The sequence below is a fragment of the Lissotriton helveticus genome, chromosome 5_1 (assembly GCF_964261635.1).
Source record: "Lissotriton helveticus chromosome 5_1, aLisHel1.1, whole genome shotgun sequence".
Lineage (NCBI taxonomy): Eukaryota > Metazoa > Chordata > Amphibia > Caudata > Salamandridae > Lissotriton > Lissotriton helveticus.
In genome coordinates this window covers 1,477,121,679-1,477,143,842 of record NC_136065.1, presented here as the reverse complement: position 1 = coordinate 1,477,143,842, position 22,164 = coordinate 1,477,121,679, and positions in this window count along the sequence as shown.

Here is a 22,164-nt window from a genome sequence, read left to right as displayed (position 1 = left end):
TTTCTATGTTTGCATTTGCCTCTCGAAAAAATTGAAGTAAGTCTTCCCAAGCATACTCAGCACAGCTAAGAGTAAGGAACCATATAGGAATTCCTAAGTTTCTTAGCATACATTTCAGTTCCCCATGACGACGGTACCAATACTCGTTGGTACCACGCTGACATGCCATGAAATTAATTAGCTGAGACTCCAAAATAGGGTATTGCTGTTGGACTTTATCCATAAAGTCCCTTTTCGAAACATTTTGCAGATGTACTCCACTTTTCAGTATATGGTTCACTGCATAGAAAAGTCGAGACAAGTCACTCTCAAACAGAAGATGAAACAAATATGGAATACATTGGCAAAACCTTGGATCTTCTGCATATAATCTTAAATTCCTATATTCAGATGCAGGAATTTGAACAGATCGGTCATCATATCGACCACCTTGACCTGTTGGAAATAACTGAGGAAAACAACAAGCTTCCAAGCTTTCTTCACATACACTAATGGGATTTCCTTTTGCTTCTTTCATTTGGAACAACTCAATAACATTCCCCATTACTTCTTTGGAATGCAGAGGATGAACACTAGAATGTTCATAAATTTCTTCACTTCTAGACACATCTACTTTTTCAATTTGCCCAGCTGAGAAATCACTGTCCTCTTCTACAGTTGTTTCCTCTTGCCCTACATATTCATTTTTGTAGTACTGATTGTTTTTTACCAAATACAACGTTGCCTTTTTGACTTTCCTAACATCCACTAATTCTTGCCAAATTTTCGTACTCTTTGTAGGAAATCCATTAACTAGAATAACCAGAGGTTCCTCTTTCCCAATTGTATCAATATTTTTCTTTAAATCTAGAGGCAAATAAACAACTCTTCCCTTTAATCCTCTCTGTAAATCTGAAGAAGGCAATTTCCCTGTCTTAGGCTCCATGCGAACAATAGCCTGAAATGGATGCACACATTGAATCAGAATAGACTCATAAGTATTTAAATCCATCAATTCAGAAGGAATGTTTAGCAAGATTATTATGTACAGCTCTAGCAGGCATTTTGTTTTCATTTAATTTATTATAACAATATTTACAAATACGCAGATCAGAACCCAAATCAAAACAATTCTCTACCAACAAATAAGTTGCAAAATCCTTCCACTCATTATTATTTTCCTTTTCACTTTTTACATATAAATCAACTAACCTAGTCTGATTCTTATAATGAGTTCGTCGACAACACACACAAGAAAAATTAGGCCTTTCACATGAATTGACCTTAAACTTTGTAATTTCATGGTCAAATTTTTCTGTACTTAAATTCTGTACATTCTCTTCCACATTACCTTCTATTACTGTATCAGTTTCTGCACTGCCCTCTTTTTCTAACTAAACTCAATTTCTTCACAAATGTTGTTCACATCTAATAAGGATCCATGGAAAAGAGCACTGTTTAACTGTATTAGCTTGTGCTGGACTTTTTGCATAATACAAACTTCTCACTAATTTCCTCACATTAGTATGATGTACTGCTAACATCCTAAAATGATGAAAAACACTGACATATTTTTCTAGAAAGACAAGCCAGTGAATGCCCATGCAAACCTGTTTTTTCTCTCACTCTGCAAAGGATCTAACTCTTGCAACATTTTAATTTATTGTTTTAGACTTTTCTTAGTATATGTACGTAAGAAATTGTGAAACAAATCAATTGAATCCTGTCGCACACTACAAATACTACTACAATTCCAAGTGTACACTGGAGCCTTAGGATGCCTCCCTAAAACTTCATCGGCTAACATCTCTTCTGCATTTCTAGGCACAATTTTTTCTTTTTTCAATCGGACAACCGTCCTTCACCTCATATCCTCGACCACTGGTGTCAACTGCATGCACCAAATCATTATTCTGAAAATAACTCTCTTCATTAAAAAATGGCTCACAACTTGAACTATGCTTCCATTCTACATAAAAAAACATCACAAAAATTAGTCCGATTAATTACTCTTTTCCACTTTTTGGTGTCAAAACATTGATTACCTTGTCTAGTGTACGAATTCTATTGATTACTAAAATATATAATCTTTTTTCATTTCAAAAGCCTGATCAACTATCCTCTCCATACTTTTGTTTTTCTTGTAAAAATCTGTTTTCCTTTTACAATTCTTAACATTTTTTAATAAATTTAAAACAATTCTGTTATAAAACATTTGCCTACGAATGTCAATGAACTGATTGTTACGTCTATTAATAGAGACAATATCATCTCCATAAACTTTTTCTACATTTTTGCTGGGGTTTTGCTTTTTCTTTGTAGTTGCAGAAACATTTTTTTTCTTTTGTGCATTATCTTGACTTTTTATACATTGAGTTAATTTCCGTATAAAATGCTTTGTTGCCTTACAAGGAGCATTCTTTTTTTTCTCCGTGTTTTGTTTTCTACATACATCTTGTAATTGCGTTTTCTTGGAAAAGTACGTTTTTTTATATTTTCTTCTTCTAACAGATTTAGTAGGCATATTCTTCTTTTTGTAGATAATTACAATCTGTTGTAAAGAAAAAAGAACATATTATAGACCACTACTAACATACTACATAGCAATTACAATAACTAAACGATATAAACACTAGTTTACAACATAAGTAAGTTTATAGCACAGGAACTGTGTCTCACCAGGGTAGGAAATGATGCAGTGAGTGCTGTTTCTCACTTTATATATATATTATTTACAACAAGGGGTGGTGAGGGACAGAGTCTCTGAATTAAGCAGAATACTCTAACCCAGTCAAGAGATCGGGGCTAGATCCAACACCGTTTTTTAGCTCATTGCACCATCCCAGTTTCAGAACCCGGCTGTATGCAAATTAGTCTGTTCCTGTCCCAGTGCATGATGGGAACAGGGCAAACCAAACTACAAAAGCCAATTCTTACACTGGGAAGGAAACAAGCTTCCGGGGACCGGTTTCTGGCATTACAGCCGTCTTCGGCCCGGCTTGCTTGAATCCTGATGGTGCAATGAGCAAGGGACTCATGTCTGAGTATACCCTTCCACGCTTAGGGTGGACAAAATTATTTACAACAAGGGGTGGTGAGGGACAGAGTCTCTGAATTAAGCAGAATACTCTCACCCAGTCAAGAGATCAGGGCTAGATCCAACACCGTTTTTTAGCTCATTGCACCATCCCAGTTTCAGAACCCGGCTGTATGCAAATTAGTCTGTTCCTGTCCCAGTGCATGATGGGAACAGGGCAAACCAAACTACAAAAGCCAATTCTTACACTGGGAAGGAAACAAGCTTCCGGGGACCGGTTTCTGGCATTACAGCCGTCTTCGGCCCGGCTTGCTTGAATCCTGATGGTGCAATGAGCAAGGGACTCATGTCTGAGTATACCCTTCCACGCTTAGGGTGGACAAAATTATTTACAACAAGGGGTGGTGAGGGACAGAGTCTCTGAATTAAGCAGAATTCTCTCACCCAGTCAAGAGATCAGGGCTAGATCCAACACCGTTTTTTAGCTCATTGCACCATCCCAGTTTCAGAACCCGGCTGTATGCAAATTAGTCTGTTCCTGTTCCAGTGCATGATGGGAACAGGGCAAACCAAACTACAAAAGCCAATTCTTACACTGGGAAGGAAACAAGCTTCCGGGGACCGGTTTCTGGCATTACAGCCGTCTTCGGCCCGGCTTGCTTGAATCCTGATGGTGCAATGAGCAAGGGACTCATGTCTGAGTATACCCTTCCACGCTTAGGGTGGACAAAATTATTTACAACAAGGGGTGGTGAGGGACAGAGTCTCTGAATTAAGCAGAATACTCTCACCCAGTCAAGAGATCAGGGCTAGATCCAACACCGTTTTTTAGCTCATTGCACCATCCCAGTTTCAGAACCCGGCTGTATGCAAATTAGTCTGTTCCTGTCCCAGTGCATGATGGGAACAGGGCAAACCAAACTACAAAAGCCAATTCTTACACTGGGAAGGAAACAAGCTTCCGGGGACCAGTTTCTGGCATTACAGCCGTCTTCGGCCCGGCTTGCTTGAATCCTGATGGTGCAATGAGCAAGGGACTCATGTCTGAGTAAACCCTTCCACGCTTAGGGTGGACAAAATTATTTACAACAAGGGGTGGTGAGGGACAGAGTCTCTGAATTAAGCAGAATACTCTCACCCAGTCAAGAGATCAGGGCTAGATCCAACACCGTTTTTTAGCTCATTGCACCATCCCAGTTTCAGAACCCGGCTGTATGCAAATTAGTCTGTTCCTGTCCCAGTGCATGATGGGAACAGGGCAAACCAAACTACAAAACCCTTTATGAATCGTTTCTCACTTTATGGCAGTGCAGAACAGCTTCAACATTAATGTCACTCTCTGCCTGCACCATCTCTCTCTTTACGTGCGCCATCTCACCCTCTACCTGCATCATGTCTCCCTCCACTTGCGTTATCCCACTCTGCCTGCGTCATCTCTCTCTTTGCGTGTGTCATCTCACTCTCTGCCTGAGCCATCTCACCCTCTACCTGCATCATGTCACCCTCTGCCTGCGTCATCTCTCTCTTTCCGTGTGTCATCTCACCCTCTGCCTGCATAATGTCTCTCTCCACCTGCGTCATCTCTCTTTGCATGTGTCATCTCAGTCTCTGCCTGTGTCATCTCTCTCTTTGCGTGTGTCTTCTCACTCTCTCCCTGTGTCATGTCTCTCTCCACCTGCGTCATCTCTCTCTTTGCGTGTGTCATCTCTCTCTTTCCCTGCATCATGTCTCTCTCCACCTGCGTCATCTCTCTCTTTGTGTGTGTCATCTCTCTCTTTGCGTGTGTCATCTCACCCTCCGCCTTCGCCATCTCTCTCTTTACGTGTGTCATCTCACTCTCCGCCTGCATCATCTCTGTCTTTGCATGTGTCATCTCACTCTCTGCCTGCACCCTCTCACCTTCTGCCTGCATCAGGTCTCTCTCCACCTGCATCATCTCTCTCTTTACGTGTGTCATCTCACTCTCTGCCTGCACCATCTCTCTCTCTTTGCGTATATCATCTCTCTCTCTACCTGCGTCATCTCTCTTTGCGTGTGTCATCTCACTCTCTGTCTGCACCATCTCTGTTTGTGTGTGTCTACTCTCTCTTTGCATGTGTCATCTCTCTTTGCTTGTGTAATCTCACTTTCTGCCTGCACCACCTCTCTCTTTGCGTGTGTCATCTCACTCTCTGCCTGCGCCATCTCACTCTCTGCCTGCACCATGTCTCTCTTTGCGTGTCATCCCACTCCCTGCCTGCGCCATCTCACTCTCTGCCTGCATCATGTCTCTCTCCACCAGCGTCATCTCTCTCTTTGCGTATGTCATCTCACTTTCTACCTGCGTCATTTCCCTCTTTGCGTGTGTCATCTCACTCTCTGCCTGTACCATCTCTCTCTTTGCGTGTGTCATCTCTCTGTTTGCGTGTGTCATCTCACTCTCTGCCTGCACCATCTCTCTATTTGCATGTGTCATCTCTCTCTTTGCATGTGACATCTCACTCTCTGCCTGCACCATCTCTCTCTTTGCGTGTGTCATCTTACTCTGCCTGCATCATCTCACCCTCTGCCTGCATCATGTCTCCCTCCACCTGCGCCATCTCTCTCTTTGCATGTGTCATCTCACTCTCTGCCTGCGCCATCTCTCTCTTTGCGTATATCATCTCACTCTCCACCAGCGTCATCTCTCTCTTTGCGTGTGTCATCTCACTCTCTGCCTGCGCCATCTCTCTTTGCATATAACATCTCACTCTCTACCTGCGTCATCTCTCTCTTTGCGTGTCATCTCACTCTCTGCCTGCACAATCTCTCTTTGTGTGTGTCATCTCTCTCTTTGCGTGTGTCATCTCACTCTCTGCCTGCACCATCTCTCTCTTTGCGTGTGTCATCTCACTCTCTGCCTGCGCCATCTCACCGTCTGCCTGCATCATGTCTCTCTCTACCTGCGTCATCTCTCTCTTTGCGTGTGTCATCTCACTCTCTGCCTGCACCATCTCTCTCTTTGCGTGTGTCATCTCTCTCTTTGCGTGTGCCATCTCACTGTCTGCCTGCACCATCTCTCTCTTTGCATGTGTCATTTCTCTCTTTGCGTGTGACATCTCACTCTCTACCTGCACCATGTCTCTCTTTGCGTGTGTCATCTCACTCTCTGCCTGCGCCATCTCACCCTCTGCCTGCATCATGTCTCTCTCCACCAGCGTCATCTCTCTCTTTGTCTGCGCCATCTCTCTCTTTGCGTGTGTCATCTCACTCTCTGCCTGCCCCATCTCTCTCTCTTTGCGTATATTATCTCACTCTCTACCTGCGTCATCTCTCTCTTTGCGTGTATCATCTCACTCTCTGCCTGCACCATCTCTCTCTTTGCGTGTGTCATCGCTCTCTTTGCGTGTGTCATCTCACTCTCTGCCTGCACCATCTCTCTCTTTGCATGTATCAACTCTCTCTTTGCGTGTGACATCTCACTCTCTGCCTGCACCATGTCTCTCTTTGCGTGTCATCTCACTCTCTGCCTGCGCCATCTCACCCTCTGCCTGCATCATGTCTCTCTCCACCAGCGTCATCTCTCTCTTTGCGTATGTCATCTCACTCTCTACCCGCGTCATTTCTCTCTTTGCGTGTGTCATCTCACTCTCTGCCTGCACCATCTCTCTCTTTGCGTGTGTCATCTCTCTCTTTGCGTGTGTCATCTCAATCTCTGCCTGCACCATCTCTCTTTGCGTGCGTCATCTCTCTCTTTGCATGTGACATCTCACTCTCTGCCTGCACCATCTCTCTCTTTGCGTGTGTCATCTCACTCTGCCTGCATCATCTCTCTCTCTTTGCGTATATTATCTCACTCTCTGCCTGCGCCATCTCTCTCTTTGCATATATCATATCCCTCTCTACCTGCGTCATCTCTCTCTTTGCGTGTGTCATCTCACTCTCTGCCTGCACCATCTCTCTCTTTGCGTGTGTCATCTCTCTCTTTGTGTGTGTCATCTCACTCTCTGCCTGCACCATCTCTCTTTGCGTGTGTCATCTCACTCTCTGCCTGCGCCATCTCACCCTCTGCCTGCATCATGTCTCTCTCCACCTGCGTCATCTCTCTCTTTGTGTGTGTCATCTCACTCTCTGCCTGTGCCATCTCACCGTCTGCCTGCATCATGTCTCTCTCCACCAGCGTCATCTCTCTCTTTGCGTGTGTCATCTCACTCTCTGCCTGCATCATGTCTCCCTCCACCTGCGTCATCTCTCTCTTTGCGTGTGTCATCTCACTGTCTGCCTGCACCATCTCTCTCTTTGCGTGTGTCATCTCTCTCTTTGCGTGTGTCATCTCACTCTCTGCCTGCACCATCTCTCTCTTTGCATGTGTCATCTCTCTCTTTGCATGTGACATCTCACTCTCTACCTGCACCATGTCTCTTTGCGTGTGTCATCTCACTCTTTGCCTGCGCCATCTCACCCTCTGCCTGCATCATGTCTCTCTCCACCAGCGTCATCTCTCTCTTTGTCTGCGCCATCTCTCTCTTTGAGTGTGTCATCTCACTCTCCACCAGTGTCATCTCTCTCTTTGCGTGTGTCATCTCAATCTCTGCCTGCACCATATCTCTCTTTGCATGTGTCATCTCTCTTTGCTTGTGTCATCTCACTCTCTGCCTGTACCATCTCTCTCTTTGCATGAGTCATCTCTCTCTTTGCGTGTGACATCTCACTCTCTGCCTGCACCATCTCTCTCTTTGCGTGTGTCATCTCACTCTGCCTGCATCATCTCACCCTCTGCCTGCATCATGTCTCCCTCCACCTGCGTCATCTCTCTCTTTGTGTGTGTGATCTCACTCTCTGCTTGCGCCATCTCACCCTCTGCCTGCATCATGTCTCTCTCCACCAGCGTCATCTCTCTCTTTGCGTGTGTCATCTCACTTTCTGCCTGCACAATCTCTCTTTGTGTGTGTCATCTCTCTCTTTGCGTGTGTCATCTCACTCTCTGCCTGCACCATCTCTCTCTTTGCGTGTGTCATCTCACTCTCTGCCTGCGCCATCTCACCGTCTGCCTGCATCATGTCTCTCTCTACCTGCGTCATCTCTCTCTTTGCGTGTGTCATCTCACTCTCTGCCTGCACCATCTCTCTCTTTGCGTGTGTCATCTCTCTCTTTGCGTGTGCCATCTCACTGTCTGCCTGCACCATCTCTCTCTTTGCATGTGTCATTTCTCTCTTTGCGTGTGACATCTCACTCTCTACCTGCACCATGTCTCTCTTTGCGTGTGTCATCTCACTCTCTGCCTGCGCCATCTCACCCTCTGCCTGCATCATGTCTCTCTCCACCAGCGTCATCTCTCTCTTTGTCTGCGCCATCTCTCTCTTTGCGTGTGTCATCTCACTCTCTGCCTGCCCCATCTCTCTCTTTGCGTATATTATCTCACTCTCTACCTGCGTCATCTCTCTCTTTGCGTGTATCATCTCACTCTCTGCCTGCACCATCTCTCTCTTTGCGTGTGTCATCGCTCTCTTTGCGTGTGTCATCTCACTCTCTGCCTGCACCATCTCTCTCTTTGCATGTATCAACTCTCTCTTTGCGTGTGACATCTCACTCTCTGCCTGCACCATGTCTCTCTTTGCGTGTCATCTCACTCTCTGCCTGCGCCATCTCACCCTCTGCCTGCATCATGTCTCTCTCCACCAGCGTCATCTCTCTCTTTGCGTATGTCATCTCACTCTCTACCCGCGTCATTTCTCTCTTTGCGTGTGTCATCTCACTCTCTGCCTGCACCATCTCTCTCTTTGCGTGTGTCATCTCTCTCTTTGCGTGTGTCATCTCAATCTCTGCCTGCACCATCTCTCTTTGCGTGCGTCATCTCTCTCTTTGCATGTGACATCTCACTCTCTGCCTGCACCATCTCTCTCTTTGCGTGTGTCATCTCACTCTGCCTGCATCATCTCACCCTCTGCAGGCATCATGTCTCCCTCCACCTGCGCCATCTCTCTCTTTGCGTGTGTCATCTCACTCTCTGCCTGCGCCATCACTCTCTTTGCGTATATCATCTCACTCTCCACCAGCGTCATCTCTCTCTTTGTGTGTGTCATCTCACTCTCTGCCTGCGCCATCTCTCTCTTTGCATATATCATATCCCTCTCTACCTGCGTCATCTCTCTCTTTGCGTGTGTCATCTCACTCTCTGCCTGCACCATCTCTCTCTTTGCGTGTGTCATCTCTCTCTTTGTGTGTGTCATCTCACTCTCTGCCTGCACCATCTCTCTTTGCGTGTGTCATCTCACTCTCTGCCTGCGCCATCTCACCCTCTGCCTGCATCATGTCTCTCTCCACCTGCGTCATCTCTCTCTTTGTGTGTGTCATCTCACTCTCTGCCTGTGCCATCTCACCGTCTGCCTGCATCATGTCTCTCTCCACCAGCGTCATCTCTCTCTTTGCGTGTGTCATCTCACTCTCTGCCTGCATCATGTCTCCCTCCACCTGCGTCATCTCTCTCTTTGCGTGTGTCATCTCACTGTCTGCCTGCACCATCTCTCTCTTTGCGTGTGTCATCTCTCTCTTTGCGTGTGTCATCTCACTCTCTGCCTGCACCATCTCTCTCTTTGCATGTGTCATCTCTCTCTTTGCATGTGACATCTCACTCTCTACCTGCACCATGTCTCTTTGCGTGTGTCATCTCACTCTTTGCCTGCGCCATCTCACCCTCTGCCTGCATCATGTCTCTCTCCACCAGCGTCATCTCTCTCTTTGTCTGCGCCATCTCTCTCTTTGAGTGTGTCATCTCACTCTCCACCAGTGTCATCTCTCTCTTTGCGTGTGTCATCTCAATCTCTGCCTGCACCATATCTCTCTTTGCATGTGTCATCTCTCTTTGCTTGTGTCATCTCACTCTCTGCCTGTACCATCTCTCTCTTTGCATGAGTCATCTCTCTCTTTGCGTGTGACATCTCACTCTCTGCCTGCACCATCTCTCTCTTTGCGTGTGTCATCTCACTCTGCCTGCATCATCTCACCCTCTGCCTGCATCATGTCTCCCTCCACCTGCGTCATCTCTCTCTTTGTGTGTGTGATCTCACTCTCTGCTTGCGCCATCTCACCCTCTGCCTGCATCATGTCTCTCTCCACCAGCGTCATCTCTCTCTTTGCGTGTGTCATCTCACTTTCTGCCTGCATCATGTCTCCCTTTGCGTGTGTCATCTCTCTCTTTGTGTGTGTCATCTCACTCTCTGCCTGCACCATCTCTCTCTTTGCATGTGTCATCTCTCTCTTTGCGTGTGACATCTCACTCTCTACCTGCACCATGTCTCTCTTTGCGTGTGTCATCTCACTCTCTGCCTGCGCCATCTCACCCTCTGCCTGCAACATGTCTCTGTCCACCAGCGTCATCTCTCTCTTTGTCTGCGCCATCTCTCTCTTTGCGTGTGTCATCTCACTCTTTGCCTGCATCATTTCTCTCTCCACCAGCGTCATCTCTCTCTTTGCGTGTGTCATCTCACTCTTTACCTGCATCATATCTCTCTCCACCAGCGTTATCTCTTTGTGTGTGTCATCTCCCCTCTGCCTGCATCATGTCTCCCTCCAGCTGCGCCATCTCTCTCTTTGAGTGTGTCATCTCACTCTTTGCCTGCATCATGTCTCTCTCCACCAGCGTCATCTCTCTTTGCGTGTGTCATCTCACTCTTTGCCTGCATCATGTCTCTCTCCACCAGCATCATCTCTCTCTTTGCGTGTGTCATCTCCCCTCTGCCTGCATCATGTCTCCCTCCACCTGCACCATCTCTCTCTTTGAGTGTCATCTCACTCTTTGCCTGCATCATGTCTCTCTCCACCAGCGCCATCTCTCTCTTTGCGTGTGTCATCTCACTCTCTGCCTGCGCCATCTCACCCTCTGCCTGCATCATGTCTCCTCCACCAGCGTCATCTCTCTCTTTGCGTATGTCATCTCACTCTCTGCCTACGCCATCTCTCTCTTTGCGTATATCATCTCACTCTCTACCTGCGTCATCTTTCTCTTTGCGTTTGTCATCTCACTCTCTGCCTGCACCATCTCTCTCTTTGCGTGTGTCATCTCTCTCTTTGCGTGTGTCATCTCACTCTCTGCCTGCACCATCTCTCTCTTTGCGTGTGTCATCTCTCTCTTTGCGTGTGACATCTCACTCTCTGCCTGCATCATGTCTGTCTTTGCGTGTGTCATCTTACTCTCTGCCTGCGCCATCTCACCCTCTGCCTGCATCATGTCTCTCTCCACCAGCGTCATCTCTCTCTTTGCTTGTGTCATCTCACTCTCTGCCTGCGCCATCTCGCCCTCTGCCTGCATCATGTCTCTCACCACCTGCGTCATCTTTCTCTTTGCGTGTGTCATCTCACTCTCTGCCTGTACCATCTCTCTCTTTGTATATATCATCTCACTCTCCACCTGCGTCATCTCTCTCTTTGCTTGTGTCATCTCACTGTCTGTGTGCGCCATCTCACCCTCTGCCTGCATCATGTCTCCCTCCACCAGCATCATCTCTCTCTTTGCGTGTGTCATCTCACTCTCTGCCTGCACCATCTCTCTCTTTGCGTATATCATCTCACTCTCTACCTGTGTCATCTCTCTCTTTGCATGTGTCATCTCACTGTCTGCCTGCACCATCTCTCTCTTTGCATGTGTCATCTCTCTCTTTGCGTGTGTCATCGCACTCTCTGCCTGCACCATCTCACTCTTTGCATGTTTCATCTCTCTCTTTGAGTGTGACATCCCACTCTCTGCCTGCACCATGTCTCTTTGCGTGTGTCATCTCACTCTGCCTGCGCCATCTCACCCTCTGCCTGCATCATGTCTCTCTCCACCAGCATCATTTATCTCTTTGAGTGTGTCATCTCTCTCTTTGCGTGTGTCAATCTCTCTCTTTGCGTGCGTCATCTCCCCTCTGCCTGCATCATGTCTCTCTCCACCTGCGCCATCTCTCTCTTTCAGTGTGTCATCTCACTCTTTCCCTGCATCATGTCTCTCTCCACCAGCGTAACTCTATTATTTCTTTTTTTTAACTTTAAAATTATGTATTGTTTTATATCTTCCCCCAAAAATATGTATATTTTTATTTTGGGGGAGAAAACTGCACTCCCATACCGGTAGCATACCAAGCTCCATCTCCACACGAATCCTATCCGCCATATTGTTAAACTCGTAAATGATGCGTATTTTGTATCCGACGAGTTCATGGCACCCCGTCCCGCGTAACATCATATACGCATAAAGTCACCCCAGGTGCTACTTTGGTATCTGCCACGCATTACTATAAGTACGTTTGGGGTCGCGCCCACTGTGCTTTCCGTATTCGATGAGTACACGCTGCCAGACCCTGTGTTACATCACAGACGTATAGTATTGCGCCGGGTACGTCATCCCATTTTTTTTGTCTCAAAGTGTATCTAAATAACTTTAAACAGTATATGAGAGCAAGCAAAAATCTAAATTATTTTGAACATTTATATATTTCTAACTGTAATAAACGTATATTATGATAAATATATTTTGTCAAAATCACGTTGGGTGCGGCCTCCTTGCGCGTTCGGTGCGCGATTGCCAAGTGACCTTAAAAAAAAGCATTTGATTGGTTCATAACATTTCCCATTGTAACAGTTGGACGACCCCACACATTTTATTCATTCTCTCTACAGCGTTTGATGAGAGACACCTCTTCTGCCTAGAAAGCATTTGTGAAAAGTGTTACTCTGTATACACATATCTTATACTACACACACCATGAAACAATCATCTTGATCAATATTCATGCTCTGTACATTAGCCTTCTACGTGTCATTGCCATGCATCGCAAACGTTCCGTCAAAAAACAAATATGTGTTACAGGATACCCCTGGTGTGTGTGTGCACATTATTGTGCTGCCTTTCGGCCTGGGTATTGGTGGCTCTAAGGAGTATCATGAGCCATGAACAGAGTGCACATCCTATCTCACATGCCATCCCATTAACAATAGTTTCCGCCCTCCTGACACATGCTACACTAATCTAAATTGCTCACTCTGCGAAGTCAAAACTACAAAAGAAACACACATAAGTACACTTCATGACCAGGCAGGAACTGAACAACGCCCAAGTCCCCGGAATAATTATTCACACCCCTACGCTGGCCTGGCGTACACAAGCCCAGCCCACTTTGCGTACGTATAATAGGATAACCACGGGGCCACACGTCCCTCTTCTTCCACACTACCTCAAATGATATGCTGCATCCACCTCACATATCACAATGCACAATACAAAAAAGAAATGGATCTATGAAGTGTACACCATCCTGACAATCAACTCAGGCTCTAAATTGTGAGCCCTACTGCCCATCGTCTACGAGAGGGATCCATGAGGTGTACACTCTCCTGCAATCAACACTCCATCTGAATTGTGAGCACTGCTGGCCGTAGTGTTTGCTCACACAACAATGACAGCAGGTAAGCAGAGCGGCCTGGGTGCACAGCGCCTCCAATTGAGTGTGGTGTAGCGGGAGGGGTGGGGTGCTTCAGCCTGGCTGCGCAGGTGTGAACAATCGATATTGCTGTGCGGAATGATGTGATGTCTGACCTCATTCAGTCTCATCTCTTTCTCATTTTAAAGACCTGCTGGACTGTACTGTAGGCCTGAGCCAGCGGGTAGCGCTGCCCTACAGACACCTCTTGAGCGCGGTGCTGCGGGAGGGGTGGGATGCATCAGCCAGACTGCCCACGTGCGAATAAGTGATATTGCCATGTGTTATGATGTGATCTTTGACCTCATTCAGTCACATCTCTGTCTCATTTTAAAGACCTGCTGTACCATAAGGTAGGCCTGAGCCTGAGCCTACGGGCAGCGCTGCCCTACAGACACCTGTTGAGTGTGAACGTGCGAAAAAGGGATGTTGCCATGCGTAATGATGTGATCTCTGACCTCATTCAGTCAGATCGGTCTAATTTTAAGGACCTGCTGGACCATACTGTAGGCCTGAGCCAGCTGGCAGCACTGCCCTACAGACACGTGACATTGGCTTTTAGGACATTGTAGTGACCTCCTTACTAAGTGTACATGCACACAGGCTCCCGCCACTGCATTACACGCGCACATTATGCTTCTAGCATGCGCTCTGTTCCTTTGTATGTGAACGTTGGCATAACAAATTATTATTTAACCTTCTGTATTCTCGTGAACTCCAACTCCTCTTTGAACCACGATTACCACTAATAGTTGGTAGATCGTACTTCAAAAACAAAAAACAAAGGATGCATTCAACTCCTATTTTTTATCAAGCTTGAAATAAACCTTCATTTACCTCCAGACGTTTCCACTATTAAATTATTGGAGGTTCAAAGTTCATAATTTTTTTTTAACCTAACAATATTTTTTTGCAACATTTTCTCGAACATTTAACGGCATGTGCAGGTTTTTCTTAACCAATCCCAAAGATACTTTTCCACAAAATGAATGTGAACCCTACTTTTAAAAAAACACGCTTTTCATCTCCTAATCAGGTACTGTTTTGTATGCGAAAAGAAACTAGTTCCCCATCTTTAAACATATCTCTTATTCTACGAAGGAACTGCATAAGCTACAGACATCTTTCCATACCTTCCAGCCATACCTTCAAAATGCTAGTGTGGATCATAGGACATAGCTATGTTTTCTGGTGCAAGAGGTATGCAGAACAGAGACGTAATGACTTAGACCTAGGTTTACAAAATGTGGACATTAACCCCTTCTATGCTGATGACGGCCCCCGTCCGTCATGCATCACGGTGGATGTGTGCTGATGACGGCTGGGGGCCGTCATGATCCCGCCCACTCTTAAAAATGGCCGCACAGGCGCAGAATCGCCGCCGCGCCCAAGGGGTTAAATGGTTTTGACAGAGAGGATTGAAGTGGCACCAATTGTTGCCTTTGGTTAAAACCTGTTTGCATCTCCAACACCCTGACCTCATGATTGTGCACTGTAGTGGAAACGACCTAGGCTCATTGACTGGGGTAGGTTTGGAAATGCTTATGAAGGACACCTTTGGACAACTGATGTTACTTTTGCCTCAAACTGTCTTTGTATATTCCAATATATGCCAAAGACAGAAGTGGAAATGGTCCAAACAATTTTGTCCTCAGATTGAAAAATCTCAGAAAAAAGTCAACAAAGCTGTATCTGCATACCTCAGAGACTACAAAATGGGCTCCATCTACAACAACAACATACGTTTTGATATGGCAAATATATACAGAAGTGATGGAGTACACTTCACAGATCAGGGAAACCGAGTTTTCCTAAATTACCTGAAGCTGTGCATCCGCACTTATATGTAGCTCCTACTAATGAACACCAGGGCTCTTTTTAGAGCCACCCTATAACTTACAACTTAGGCCCGCTATTTTAGGGCCATATAACGCCAACTCCCGCACACTCGCCAACATTTATTCTCCACACAGCTGTGGCGCAGCGGCCAGACCATCTCACTTTGCAGCACAGACCTCTTCCTTTGATCCCCAGCTTTACTCACCCATAGGGGTGAGTAGTTTGCGCCTTACAAATACTGTATTGATTTACCTTCGAACTCCCTATACAACACCACCTAAGCACCATACACAAGCTACAATTTTCTAAACAAAAGTTCATCCAAGTAGCTATAACTACATGTTGGCACTACTTGCACAGATGTGGCACAGCGGCCAGAGCACATGACTTCACAGCATATGACACACAGTTTGGGCTCACGCTTTAATCACCGACTCCGGTAGCAGCTCAGCTTAGCAGCATGAGACTCCAGACAATACCTCACATATATTCTGTACTCCAGATCTTTCATACCAGTACGGGTCAGTAGTTCATCCTGGTAGTATTAAACACATGCGGACACTACTTCCACAACTGTAGTGCAGCGGCCACGGCACTTGACTTCACAGCATAAGACACACAATTTGGGCTCACGCTTTAATCCCCTAGTCCCATACCAGCTCACCTTATCCGCAATACCTCACTTAATTTCCATAGCCTACCACTTACACAATGGTAGGGGTAAATACTTCGCTTCGCACACCTTCTATAGCACACCCTAAACACCCCACAGAGGTTTCAGTGCTCCTACACTCCTATGTCCCACTTTTCCCCCCTTGTTCCCCCTTTTTTCCCCTTACTCGCTTCAACTGAATCACAAAATGGCAGCCAACACTTCCGAGTTGCAACCGCTCACACCTCTCGCAGCCAAGCAGCAGCAAGCTCTTGCTCGTAACGCCTCAGCCAATCAGATGGCAGAATTCCCAAAATATCGATATCTGTAAATTTTGATATTTCTCAAAAACTACTGAACGAATTTACAACAAATAAACAAAAGCGTGCTTTCTAGACCAAGACCCTTCTGCCTGCTAAATTTGGGGTAATTCCGTTCACCCGTTTGACCTGTAGCCACGTCTAAAGTTTCCTATGGAAATTAACATGGAGAAAACACGTTTTGGGACCCCCCCTTGTTTCTCAGCCCCCCTTAATGAATCACCCCCAAATTCTCAACAAAGAATTAGTTTTGAAAATTTTGCGAAGATTCGTCAATCAGTGCCAAAGTTATTGGGAATAGAATGTTGCCATTTTTCTATGGTAACTAGGTCCTAACTGTAACTACCTACTGGCAAGACACTGGTGCTGTTTTTTGAGGAATACAGGCGGGAGCCATGAACTGTGACCTGACACCAGGATCCACTGAGATGTTAATAATGTTTAATTTGGGACAGTAAGCAGCAGGCAGCTCACTCGAGAATAATGGTGACACTACAAATACCAGCAGGCCTGAGTCAAGGCCACGCCCATTGAGGCGGGGTGTTTGTGAACATTTAATGATGCCGCCGAAATTGCCCTGCTGTTGCTGCCTTCTCCTAAACCCCTGATGAAGTAACTTCAAAACACGTTGGGTCTGGAGTCTGTACCTTGTGGGCATGGTTGCATTCACGCTGCTGCTTCCTGCAATAAAACTGAGGTGGCGAATATTTACCTGTGGTGAGGCGTCTTCCATAACAAGGAACTCTTTGGTTGGATTTGTAGCGGCTATCCTGAGTCGCGGAAGATGCCCCAATGCTGTTTACAGCATTTCTGCAAGCCCGTCAAACGGCGGGTTTGTGCAAGACACTGGTGCTGTTTTTGAGGAATACAGGCGGGAGCCATGAACTGTGACCTGACACCACAATCCACTCAGATGTTAATAATGTTTAATTTGGGACAGTAAGCAGTAGGCAGCTCACTCGAGAATAATAGTGACACTACAAATACCAGCAGGCCTGAGTCCAGGCCACGCCCATTGAGACGGGGTGTTTGTGAACATATAATGATGCCACCGAAATTGTCCTGCTGTTGATGCCTTCTCCTAAGCCCCTGATGAAGTAACTACGAAACGTGTTAGGTCTGGAGTCTGTACCTTGTGGGCATGGTTGCATTCATGCTGCTACTTCCTGCAATAAAACTGAGGTGGCGAATATTTACCTGTGGTGAGGCGTCTTCCATAACAAGGAACTCTTTGGTTGGATTTGTAGCGGTTATCCTGAGTCGTGGAAGATGCCCCAATACTGTTTACAGCTTTCTGCAAGCCCGTCAAACGGCAGGTTTGCACAAGACACTGGTGCCGTTTTTTTTAGGGATACAGGCGGGAGCCATGAACTGTGACCTGACACCAGGATCCACTGAGATGTTAATAATGTTTAATTTGGGACAGTAAGCAGCAGGCAGCTCACTCAAGAATAATGGTGACACTACAAATACCAGCAGGCCTGAGTCCAGGCCACGCCCATTGAGGCGGGGTGTTTGTGAACATTTAATGATGCCGCCGAAATTCCCCTGCTGTTGCTGCCTTCTCCTAAGCCCCTGATGAAGTAACTACAAAACACGTTGGGTCTGGAGTCTGTACCTTGTGGGCATGGTTGTATTCACGCTGCTGCTTCCTGCAATAAAACTGAGGTGGCGAATATTTACCTGTGGTGAGGCGTCTTCCATAACAAGGAACTCTTTGGATGGATTTGTAGCGGCTATCCTGAGTCGCGGAAGATGCCCCAATGCTGTTTACAGCATTTCTGCAAGCCCGTCAAACGGCGGGTTTGTGCAAGACACTGGTGCCGTTTTTGAGGAATACAGGCGGGAGCCATGAACTGTGACCTGACACCACAATCCACTCAGATGTTAATAATGTTTAATTTGGGACAGTAAGCAGTAGGCAGCTCACTCGAGAATAATGGTGACACTACAAATACCAGCAGGCCTGAGTCCAGACCACGCCCATTGAGGCGGGGTGTTTGTGAACATATAAGGATGCCACCGAAATTGCCCTGCTGTTGATGCCTTCTCCTAAGCCCCTGATGAAGTAACTATGAAACGCGTTGAGTCTGGAGTCTGTACCTTGTGGGCATGGTTGCATAGACGCTGCTACTTCCTGCAATAAAACTGATGTGGCGAATATTTACCTGTGGGGAGGCGTCTTCCGTAACAAGGAACTCTTTGGTTGGATTTGTAGCGGCTATCCTGAGTCGCGGAAGATTCCCCAATACTGTTTACAGCATTTCTGCAAGCCCGTCAAACGGCAGGTTTGCACAAGACACTGGTGCAGTTTTTTTTTAGGGATACAGGCGGGAACCATGAACTGTGACCTGACACCAGGATCCACTGAGATGTTAATAATGTTTAATTTGGGACAGTAAGCAGCAGGCAGCTCGCTCGAGAATAATGGTGACACTACAAATACCAGCAGGCCTGAGTCCAGGCCACGCCCATTGAGGCAGGGTGTTTGTGAACATTTAATGATGCCGCCGAAATTTCCCTGCTGTTGCTGCCTTCTCCTAAGCCCCTGATGAAGTAACTACGAAACGCGTTGGGTCCGGAGTCTGTACCTTATGGGCATGGTTGCATTCACGCTGCTGCTTCCTGCAATAAAACTGAGGTGGCAAATAATTACCTGTGGTGAGGCGTCTTCCATAACAAGGAACTCTTTGGTTGGATTTGTAGCGGCTATCCTGAGTCGCGGAAGATGCAACAATGCTTTTTATAGCATTTCTGCAAGCCCGTCAAACGGCGGGTGTGCGCAAGACACTGGTGCCGTTTTTTGAGGAATACAGACGGTAGCCATGAACTGTGACCTGTCACCATGATCCACTGTGATGTTAATAATGTTTAATTTGGGACAGTAAGCAGCAGGCAGCTCACTCGAGAATAATGGTGACGCTACAAATACCAGCAGGCCTGAGTCCAGGCCACGCCCATTGAGGCGGGGTGTTTGTGAACATTTAATGATGCCGCCGAAATTGCCCTGCTGTTGCTGCCTTCTCCTAAGCCCCTGATGAAGTAACTACGAAACGCGTTGGGTCTGGAGTCTGTACCTTGTGGGCATGGTTGCATTCATGCTGCTGCTTCCTGCAATAAAACTGAGGTGGCGAATATTTACCTGTGGTGAGCAGTCTTCCATAACAAGGAACTCTTTGGTTGGATATATATATATATATATATATATATATATATATATATATATATATATATATATATATATATATCCAAGAAAGAAGTGACTCAAACAGATATATTCACCAAAGAACAAAAATATATTTCCACTACAACGTTTCAGCTTCCGCCATATCTGTTTGAGTCACTTCTTTCTTGGATATTTTATTTCTTTGTGACTCATTGTATCCTTTGGGATCCAGATTTTTGCCCTGGCTGGCTGTTGTTTTCTTGTGATCCTTCATCTTCAAGTATATATATATATATATATATATATATATATATATATATATATTAGTACGTGCCTCTTCTTTGCTGGAGTAGGATGTTCGTTTGGATCTAATTTCAGTGTCGACGGTCGGCGTTGTACACGTACCACCAGGCATGAATGTGGCTCCACCATTTACCGTAACTGTTGTTGGAGGAGCATGGTAGTGCTATGCGGTGGAGCCCCCAGAGAGTATGCCGGGAGAAGGAACAAGGATGACAGCTGCAGGGATTCAGGAGTGAGGAGCGGGGCGGTTTTCCGACTTCTAGCTCTCGGTTTTGTGTTTCCTCAGCTAGAAATGCCCTGCCCAGAATACTGGCGCCCTTTGGTGACTGGGCACCGTGGATGCCGAAGCAAAAGTGGTGAGGTGTGTTGTGGCATAACTAATTTGTATCAACCGATCTCCCCCGACCCGCTATGTGTGTCCTTCACTCAAGTTGCAGTTGGTGCTGCTGTTGATTTATGGTGACATTTTAAACATCTTCCATTAGAACAAGATTGCAAAGATGGAATGACTATTTTCGCCACGGGTACAATTAACACAAGGTTCATTTTTTTATTTATACTGGAACACCGGTGTTCTGTTCCAACTCAGGTACTCACATGGTCATTCAAGAGGATTGTGGGCCTTGTAGTCCTGTCGAGTGTAGCGGTGATTACCCGGACGCTGGCATTTATGTTGGACATACACACACTGTGTGCAATCAGAGCTCCGTGGTGATGACATTAATACTAACAGTGTTATTTTCCAGTTTAGATTCAACACTCATTTGCATGTCATCTTTGATTTTTGTCCCGAAGTCTTTTAAGAAATGAAGGCCCTTTCTATATGTGTTACAAAAACACATGCAGCATGTTTTAATTCAATCATTGCATTTCTATTTTGTTATAGATTTATTTTCTATAATAAGGACGGCATAAAGTTGTAGAGAGCATTGGCGCCACAATGTTTAATATACAATTCCCTTGCTGTCATTATGAAAGGTTTTCCATCTAGGACATGCAATACAATGTTTATGTGCATTAATCAACAGTCTGAATATGTTTTGATCCTTGGAGACAATATGCTTAATGTGCACTATGCCGATAGTTTTATAGTTTGTCTCATTGCACTTTGCATTCAATGTTATGAAGAGCTAAGCAAGCTTTATCAGCAACATCAATGGACTTTTAAATGTACTTTGATCTAAATAGCATTATTGCTGTAAGTTTGTGGGTGGGTGCAACAGTTTAAGTCTATTTTCTATGTTCGTGTCCAGGTGGTGCTGACTATATAAACTCGTAATTTTTATGTCGCCAATTAGATTGATAAAGGCTGCTGTGCAGCCAAACTGCATATCTCTCCTACTGCGGGGTCGAGGGAGACCTGAAAAATAAATAAGCCTTATCCTTGCTCACCTTGAGTACGTGCCTCTTCTTTGCTGGAGTAGGATGTTCGTTTGGACCTCAGCTGCATACATGGATCCTTGAATGGTAAGCACGCCTCCAACACAACGATATCCTTTAACTGTTCAAACTGCCCTGGATGCCTGACGCGTTTCGAAGTGTCCCCACTTCTCTTCAGAGGCTTTGGCAGTTATGAAGGAGCGCTTGAGGCACCACCCCCTTCTTGCTTAGGTGCACACCCTGGATGGGACTTATGGGACTTGTAGTGCCTCACGTCGCGCTAATGTTCAGTTGGTAACTTTTCAAGCCCACAGATGGGCCTCACTGTGTGGAATTCGTGCAAAATCCATACGCTGTTGTCCCATGTTCTCGGCCCGTTGTCAAGACCGCATGGCCCCCGGTTCTTTCAGGGTGGTGCTCCTTCCGCGGCATGGGTCGCCCTGTAAATATTCCAGGTCCGAAGTACCCAACGTACAAAGGAGCACCCGGACCTCAGCTGCACACAAGGAGCCTTGAATGGTAAGCACGCCTCCAACACAACGATATCCTTTAACTGTTCAAACTGCCCTGGATGCCTGACGCGTTTCGAAGTGTCCCCACTTCTCTTCAGAGGCTTTGGCAGTTATGAAGGAGCGCTTGAGGCACCACCCCCCTTCTTGATTAGATGCAGAGAGGTATAGCTTTTGAGAGTGCTCTAACAGGGGCTGCTTCCACCTAAACTTGATACCTACCCAGAGTTCTCTCCTTCTTTATTGCATAATTTATGCATCGCTCTATGCCTGAAAGGGTTTTGTTTTGACTTAATACTGGGTGCTCCCTTGTGTCTTGACAAAGCTATACCTCTCTGAAGAGGTCTAATTAGAGTGAAACACTGTGTCAGGGGTTGCTTTTACTCATTTCAGGTTGGCTTGAGTTGGTATTTCACTAATTCAAAGCTGTAATATTGTGCCTGGAGTGATAAATGGCTTTTGTAATTTTACAGCTCGGCAAGGACAGCACTGTACTAGTCCTATGCTTAAAGACTTTGCTGTATAAATTGCAAAAGACTTTGTCATTTTCTATCTCAGCGTGGATAG